Consider the following 9,387-nt stretch of genomic DNA (forward strand, 5'->3'; position numbering starts at 1 on the left):
TGAATAATATGATGCATAGAAGGTTCTTCACCGTTAATCCTATCTTGGCTGCGTGCTCGTACAATAGCTCCCTCTAGACGACATCTGGTCAAGGTTAAAATCTTCGCCTTAATGCGTTGAGCTTCTTTTAGACGATCCGGGGATGGAGGTTGATCCATGAGTTCACGTAGAGCGCTATAGTAGAAATCAGTTGTATGGTGATTACACCTGGCTTTGGCTCTGCCATAGTGTGTCAATGTGCGTCGGATGGCCGGTTTGGCGCACAGCAACCACCACTGCAGTGTGGTCTCGTAACGCGTAATTCGTTGAACACAGGTGTGCCACGTGTCGGTGACCTGTTGTCGACATTCAGGGTCCCGCAGTAGTGCTACATTGAGTTTCCAAGGTCCTGCACTGTGCCATATAGATTGTCGACTTAGGTTCATGGTACAGATGTAGATGTCATGATCCGAGAAGGCAGACGGCCAACGTTCCGCGTCGAGGAGAACTGATTTTAGAGCGTTAGAGATGTATATTCTGTCAAGTCGGCTGGCGGAGTGGCTGGTAATGTGTGTATACCCCGGGCGGTCGCCGTGTACCACTCGCCAAGTGTCGAGGAGACGAAGGCGGCGGACGAGGAAGCGAAGTTCCGGACATGTGGTGAAATGGGGGTATTGGTCTGTGCGCTCGAGAACGCAGTTGAAATCTCCACCTACGATGAGATGATCGTATCGGCCGAGGAATAAAGGTGTGATATCTTCTGCGTAGAACTGGGAGCGATCCCTCCGTTTATCAGTGCCCGATGGGGCGTATAGATTAATGATTTTGAGTCCGTCAACTGTGATGGCCACCCCTCGCGCTGTTGGGAGGTATGCGACATCGGAAACTGCAATCCCTTCTCGGAGGAGGATGGCTGCGCCTGTGTGTTCCATAGCTGCAGGGGCGGCGTACGTCTCATATCCATAACACCCAGCCCAAGTTGCTGTCCTCAGTTCTTGTAACAGGGCGATGTCGATGTCCGCTGCTCTTCGCGTGTCACGGAGCAGTTGAAGTTTAGCGTGGGAGCCGATATTATTAGTATTGATAGTAGCTATTCGGTACGCCTGATGGGAGATTCGTGCTGCCGATAGGGTCGTAGCTGGTGAAGATTGTTGTGGTGGATGCTGGAAGTCCATAGAAGTCGCAGTAGTCTCCGTAGAAACTTCCCCCATTTTAGTGTTGGTCTAACGGAGGAACAGATCTCATTTCCGCATCAGATGGAGGTGGGAAATCAGTGTCATCCGCCCATGAAAAATGTCCGACAGGTTTGACATCGGCGAGAGGTGGCAGCGCCGGCCGAGTCGGCTCAGTTGCGTCGGTGACAACAGGCGTGCTATGTTCCATGGCTTCAGGGCGCGGGGCTTGCGCACGCTCTCTGTTGGACGGTTCACCGTCTTTTGGATGACGCGTCTCCGTGGCAGAGGAGAAAGTGTTATCGTGTTTTCCGTCAGAGTGATGTGCCATCTCTTCGTCCTGCGGAGGGGGCTCAATGGTTGATTCTGATGTCTTGCGGCGTTTTTTTCGTCGTTTGGGCGACTTCTGCTTTCGGCAATGAGTTTCGGTGTCTGAGGAAGGAAGAGATTCACGTCGTTCGGGTACAAAAGCCGCGGGTGCTATGATGCGGTCGTCATTCCCCAGAACACTCTCACTGGCATCCTTGTGATCTTCTAGCGTGGGTGTGTCCGGCTGTTGGACATGTTCACGGGCGGCATCGTCGGTGTCAAGGTGCTGGGACGCCTCCGAGTGTATCGGACCAGAGAGATGCTCATGAACGGCGTCATGTGTGGGCTGGACGTGCAGTGTCGCCGCATAGGTGACTGGAAGGGTGGTCGTGGTTCTGTCGGTGTTCGTATCGTCGGGCCTTAGTTGTGTGATGCGGCGTTGCAGGCATTCATTACGGACGTGGCCTTCTTTGCCACAACCGGAACATGTTCGAGGTTGTCCGTCGTAAATGACCACCGCGCGGCAGCCGCCGATAGAAATGTACGATGGAACGTGCGGTTTGAGATCGATTCGGACTTGCCTCACACCATTAAGCACCGGGTACGTCGTAGACTGTGCCCATGTCTCGGCTAAGTGGCTCTGGACTTTTCCGAACGGGCTTAGCGCCGCGATGACTTCATCTTCTTTTACCTCGAAAGGCAGTTCGAATACACGGATCGTCCGAAGGCCAAGTCCTGCCAACTGAGCTACCCAAGCACGACTCACTCCCCGTCCTCACAGCTTTACTTCTGCCAGTACCTCATCTCCTACCTTCCAAACTTAACAGAAGCTCTTCTGCGAACCTTGCAGAACTAGCACTCCTGAAACAAAGGATATTGCGGAGACATGGCTTAGCCACAGCTTGGGGGATGTTTCCAAAATGAGATTTCCACTCTGCAGCGGAGTGAAAATCTCATTATGGGTTTGCTTTCTAATATTTTTAATATTAACCACATTATAAGCTTTCTGTACCACCAACGGCTTGGAATCACATTTTACATTTTGTTTTGTCACCTGTACAGTACGGCCGTGAAGTCTCAGCATTCCCCGTTGATATTATGGTGCTCTCTCTCCTGTGGTGTTCTCTTTTCATCGCACCTGTCCTTGCCTTACCTAGTCAGCGTAGTGCGTAACGACTCCTCTGCTGACGGCTTGTTACATGGCAAGAAACTATATGTACACGCATACGTCACTAATAATAGCAAGTCAAAGTGAAACTAATTTCTAAAAGGAAAGGAATACTCAACTGTTTTTATAAATTTTTGCCGGCCGCTGTGGCCGAGCGGTTCTAGGCGCTTCAGTTCAGAAGCTCGCTGCTGCTCCGGTCGCAGGTTTGAATCCTGCCTCGGGCATTGATGTATGTGATATTCTTAGGTTAGTTAGGTTTAAGTAGTTCTAAGTCTAGGAGACTGCTGTCCTCAGATGTTAAGTCCCATTGTGCTTAGAGCCATTTGAACCATTTTTTGTAAATTATTCTCAGCTGTGCCCCACACACGATTGTATTGAAAACATGTAATAACCAGCACAAATTGAACTTACAGAGGTGCTTCTAAAATCTTACATGCTGTGTATGTGACACACGAAATAATAGTATCGATTGCGATAATAACGCAGGTTCAGCAATAGTGAGAACCTCTCCTTCATATGAAAGTGTGTTGCAGAGGTGGAACGCTTTCTTTCAGAAACGTGGCGTTTGCTGTTTTCATGTGTTTTTTCAGTTTGTGTGGTGTGCAGCATGTGTATCCTACGCGAAAACGCAATCTTAAGTGCTGTACATAACACATCACTGCATGTCGTCGAAACGATCGTATAGAAACACCAGACATACAAATATACAAAAATGAGCGCCCATTCATTGATATAGAAATCAGTGAACAGCAAAAACAGATTTGCTAGAGAAGTAGTTTTTCGTGAATAGTTTCAAAACAGTAAAGGATACAGTACACGTTTCAAAAGATATCTACAAAACTTACAGTGAAAGAGAGATGTTCTTTGTGTCATTAATATGCTACACGTCTTAAATTACGTTTCACAGCTTCATTCTATTGCATACATGTTAGCTGTCATTTTTATGAACTTTGAGAAACTCTGTATGTTCAGATGCTTTTTAAAAAAAATACGTCTAGCGAAGTATTTTGTCCACTTTTATTGCTGCTGCAACCCATGGTACTGCTGTGCAGCACACAGATCTCATGACTCTCGAAACGAGTCCCCTAAAGCAAAAATTTGATTCCATCAGACAATAAAAATTATTTCAGTAAACATAGCATTCAGGATCGTCTCCAAACGACATTGATGTCGTACTTCATGGAACAGTAGTACTACGTTCGTAAGATATATATTAAAAAACAAAGAAAATCATGTGGAGAAATGGACACACATATTTAATAATATTTATGTATTACCGTTCAGCTAATAACCCTGTTCGTTTAGCAAAGAATAGCCACTGTCAACCTGATTCAGGATACCTCAACACGATGGAACGAGACAGATAATGAGCGTAGCGTAGCGCCAAAGAGAATTTTGCCGGATTATTTTGCTGAAACGCTGTGAAAAGCTGTGTAGTCTCATTTCAATCGTAATAGTTACGTTGGATAGGGTGTTTCACCCGTATAACACAGTCATCTCACCAGAATTTTCCGTTACTACTATTTAATTTTTCGTCCGCAGCTCTTTGTCTAGTGACTGGCGTTGCTACCTCTGGATCACAGGGCCCCGGGTTCGATTCCCGGCCGTGTTGGGGATTTTCTGCCCGGGACTGGATGTTTGTGTGGTCCTCATCATTCCATCATCATTCATGAACGTGGCATGACTACACTGTGTACAGATTTGGAATGTGTACGGGCGCTGATGACCGGACAGTTGAGCGCCCCACAAATCAAATATCATCATCGTCACTTAATTTCCACCCAAACCAAACAACGCGCCAAAGAAGAAATCTTGTACTACGAAGGAAAGTGCGATAGAATTTTAGGAGACCAAGTGCTGCTGTCACTGTTACGCACTTCTCCTTACGCTTTTTGTGTTTCAAGAAACCTAAGTGCGAGACAGATTCTTAAACTTCGTTGGCATCGTACTTGTTTAGGGAATGATCACAAACATCGGTTGCATTATCCTGTTACGTTATTGTCCAACAACTTGATTAAATTCCAGGAAAGCTCATAGTTCGCGAAATAAAGAAACGTCCTTTACTGTTTAGTAAATAAGTGTTTTACTGCACCCTCACTTAATCTATGAGGACAGTAACTGATAGATTCGCGAACTCGATCAAGAATGCACTATGTCTAGCAAATCATGTCGCTGCTCAACCCTAAAGTTCGATTTTAGATCACATTTAAAAGCCCACGAACCTACACTGGCATTACGCACGTCTTTAAACACCAACGCTACAGTTCAATCTCCCGAACGTACACAAAGTGTTTCCAATTGTAACGGTAATGTGCATGAGCACAACTGTCGGCAACTTTTCAAAATGGTTCAAATGGCTCTGAGCCCTATGGGACTTAACATGAGGTCATCAGTCTCCTAGAACTTAGAACTATGTAATCCTACCTGACCTATGGACATCACATCAAGGCAGGATTCGAACCCGCGACCGTAGCGGTCGCGCGGTTCTAGATTGAAGCGCCTAGAACCGATCGGCCACACGGTCAGCCCCGGAAACTTTTCAAAGTTCTCAAACTCCTGCAGAAATATTGCAAGTTTCCTATACCTATCGCCCCAAAAATTTTCAATATTAGGTTGGTGCATAAGTTGGTAGCGTTTTCGTTTTGCGTGTTGGTATTCCGATTGCTGAGGGTTTATTTATCGATTTTTTTCCTTGTAGTTCGCTGTTGCTACGTGAGTTGTCATATTGTCATTTTGTCATAGTGAGTGGAGTTGTGGACGTTAGAAATGGAGTGTCAAGTGAAGAAATCGGAACATTTCCGATATATTCTACTGTTCGATTCCAATGGAGGGGTGACAGTAGCGGGAGCAGCCAGAAACGATTACGCCGTGTATGTGAATAATGCCATTGAACAGAATACGGCAAGAACAGAATATCTCGTTTTAAGGAGGATCGTTAGTGAGTCTCCAAGCTCAGGAAGTCTTTCGGGGTCTGATGAAGATCGTTTAAAAGCATAAATCCACAATGATCCACGTCATTGGATTCGAGCGCTGGCTAATATGATGAACTGTAATCATTCAATCATCGTGCGACATTTTCATGCAATGGATTAGGTTAAAAAATCGAGTGTATGGGTACCGCACAAGGCAAAATCATTAAAATCAACAGGTTGCATGTATCCTTGCTCATCATCAATTGGTTCGTCAACGGCACCCTCATTCCTATCCTGTATCGTTACTGGGGACGAAAAATGTTGTCTTTGTGCCTACACAAGGAAAAGAAAGAAATTGTTGACCACAAACAACGCAGCAACTAGCCGTACAAAGCACTGCGTTCAATCACAAAAGATAATGTTATATGGTGCAACAGTAGCAGTATGGAATACTGCGAACTGCTTGCCAGAGGTGTAACCATCCCTGTTGACATTTATTACCAACAACTGAGCCACCCTGCAGCCGGGTATCACACCCGCGCCCCTTCGCGTAAAAAATCGAAGATATTTGTGGTCATTTTGTGAACAGTGAATTAACTACAAAATATTTCATAAGTGCAGCGTAAACCACAGCACAATAACAGTGTGAACTCTCTGATTCTCCACACTGCGTCCACAATCTCGTAAATACGGTCACAACACTCTCTGGTGCGGAAGTTTTTACCGCTCAATAGTTGTAGCGACACTAGCGCTCCAAGTGGTGAGAAAGCAGTCACTCACAAGCATCGTAATGCTAATGTTTGTTTTTAATTATTTTCTAGTTAATTAACGGAATAGTGGTCATATTCTTACGTCCCATGAGTTAGTAGGTTACCGAGAGATACGGATTATCGTGAAATACATGTAAAAACAGCCGAATCACACTGATTCAGTGACATAAGCTACAACTCATTCATAAAGAAATATTTTCGAATATGTCTATATTTCAGCTTATTCCGATGAAAGCAAGAGAATATAAACACATTTCATGCATGGCGCGTATATTTCTGCTGCTGTCTACTGTTATTATTATAGGCACTTTCCTTAACACTGAAACATTTTTTATGGAGTCCAATAATTCGTCCTTACTTACACTTATCTCCACTGTCTAAGACAGAATGTTTTTGTAAGTGTAATTACTTTTGCTTCGAAAGCGAATGTGTTGAAGATTCTTGCCGTTGGTAGCTCAGATTTAGAAACAATTGTGAAATTGGTTTCTCCTGTGTTGAGAAACTGTTTTATGGCATTTGACGATTTATTATGACCTCTGAGTGGTTTTCCCTTAAGTTATAGTTGTAGTGGCTTATTTAATACGTCGAATAATGTCGATATAGAGCTTTTCTCAATTCCACATTCGCTGATTTGGCTGAAACAAAACGCTGCTTTTTTGCACAGATATACGACGTCTTTCTGTGAAAGGTCGGGTCTTCTCCTGTTTCCTAGAATTTTTTTGTTATTAAAAGATAACGACATTATTCAGTAAACGTCAGTACGTTACAAGAGAATCGTAAACAAACTGCTCTGTAATGAACCGTTTCGTATATCCCAAGGTCCTTAGGCAACTAAATAATCACAAATATGGTATATTTTTTTAGTTATTGTTGATTATTACGTCACTTCATACGCAATATATTGTAAAAACTATGTTACTAATCAGTATAAACGTTAATTTTTGCACTCATCTAATATTGTATTCAGATGTGTCGCTTTCTGGCCCCTTGCGGCACTGCTATCGCTGTGACTAACAAAAACTAGACGCAGGGTCGTAGCTGTTACGTTAGACTTGCGGCGCCTAAGCTAAAAACAATATATAGCCCCCTTAGCAGTCTTACGGTTATGTTTATTCGTTAAATAAATAAATTTCATTTACTCATGACGCACTCATTCTTGAGAGAGTGCTCTGTTCTATGTAAATAACATCGAATATCGCATAGCGTAACTGCATTAAGTTAAGAAAAAACAAACCTAATTGATATCAGGATATGAATATGCCTCCTTCAACTACAAAATCCATGAACTATACAATTACACTACAGACCGAAGGCATGCTATTTTACTTTCATATGGTTTTTCTTTACATCTGATGAAGGCTTTTATCACTGATTCCACATTCATTGGCATTTAATTATAAGACTTTGTAACAAGGGTGGGTGACGTGTTTGTGATAAGTGGCTCTGAGCACTATGGGACTTAACATCTGAGGTCATCAGTCCCCTAGAAGTTAGAACTACTTAGACCTAAGGACGTCACACACGTCCAAGCCCGAGGCAGGATTCGAAACTGCGACCGTAGTGGTCGCGCGGTTCCAGACTGTAGCGCCTAGAACCGCTCGGCCACACAGGCCGGCTGTGATAAAACTTCAGTGCGCTATTTCTGAAAAGGCTTAGTGCAAGTTATAATACAAATTTGCAAAATGCTATGAAACCAGGATGGTGTCTGTGACATCGAGTGACATGTCGTTCAGACGTCACTTTCCACAGAGGATGCTAGCAGGGGGAAGGGAGAGGCTGAGAGGCTGGGGTAAAGAGCTGCGCAGGCTTTAACGTTTGCTCAGCTCGCCTACGTAGGGCCTCGAGCAACGTCACCCATCAAACACAGCGCGTCTAGTCGCTAGCTGCGCATCTCTGTCATCTCACAACACTCAGTAACAGAACCAACAGGCACAGCGTTGTCCTCTCAGTCACAGAAAAAAGCGCATAGTATTTTGGACGAAGGAATGGGTTCAATAACGCACATCGATATAGCGGTAGCAGCTAGTAGAATTCGTTATACTTCAGATACATGAACACTAATGTATCATGGAAATTCGCAGTTGCTCTGCATGCAATTAGGATGCAGTTATAAGTGACAGTCTGATTAATTAGACGAGAAAATGCAGCTACAAGCATAGCCGAATTTACAGAGAGATCCTGATTTAAATTTTATCTCCTTATCTTTGACAAGCAGTATGGAAGGGGAATGAAAGACTTGACCCCCACCTCCATCTTTCCTTCAAGGATTTGGCCTTTGACCCGTTCTGGCCTCCTTAGATCTTCTCTTCTACTCCCTATCTTTGTGATTTTCCAATTTTTCTCGTCGTCTATCATCTTGTCATTCAGCACTAAGGTGTTTCGCTTTTGATGAATACATTAATTTCTTATTCTGCGCTTTACTGGTCTTAAAAATGTTTCTGCTGCTTCTATTTCTTACCCATGCTTCGAGACCACGTATTAAACTGGTAACTGCCTTTGTTCTTTCCTCTTCGCATCCAGTGTGTCGCATATGACACACGGAACTGGCAACTTTTGTCTGCCTACAGAACCCAAGACACACACGTGCCAATAGTTTGCTCACCTTACGCGAAGTATCGACCCATCACAAGTAGTTTCAACGCTCCGAGTAGTCAATCACAGAAGTTAACAATTGCTTACCTAACGTCCGCAGTAGACGAACAGCGAAACGATGTCGAGATTCTGTAAGTGTGTGTTTCTGTTCATTTATTCACGTCCCAACTACACTACTGGCCATTAAAATTCCTACACCAAGAAGAAATGCAGATGATAAACGGGTATTCATTGGACAAATATAGTATACTAGAACTGACATGTGATTACATTTCCAGGCAATTTGGGTGCATAGATCCTGAGAATTCAGTACCCAGAACAACCACCCCTGGCCGTAATAACGGCCTTGATACGCCTGGGCATTGAGTCAAACAGAGCTTGGATGGCGTGTACAGGTACAGCTGCCCATGCAGCTTCAACACGATATCACAGTTCATCAAGAGTAGTGACTGGCGTATTGTGACGAGCCAGTTGCTCGGCCATCA

The sequence above is a fragment of the Schistocerca gregaria genome, chromosome 6, assembly GCF_023897955.1.
Source record: "Schistocerca gregaria isolate iqSchGreg1 chromosome 6, iqSchGreg1.2, whole genome shotgun sequence".
Taxonomy (NCBI): Eukaryota; Metazoa; Arthropoda; class Insecta; order Orthoptera; family Acrididae; genus Schistocerca; species Schistocerca gregaria.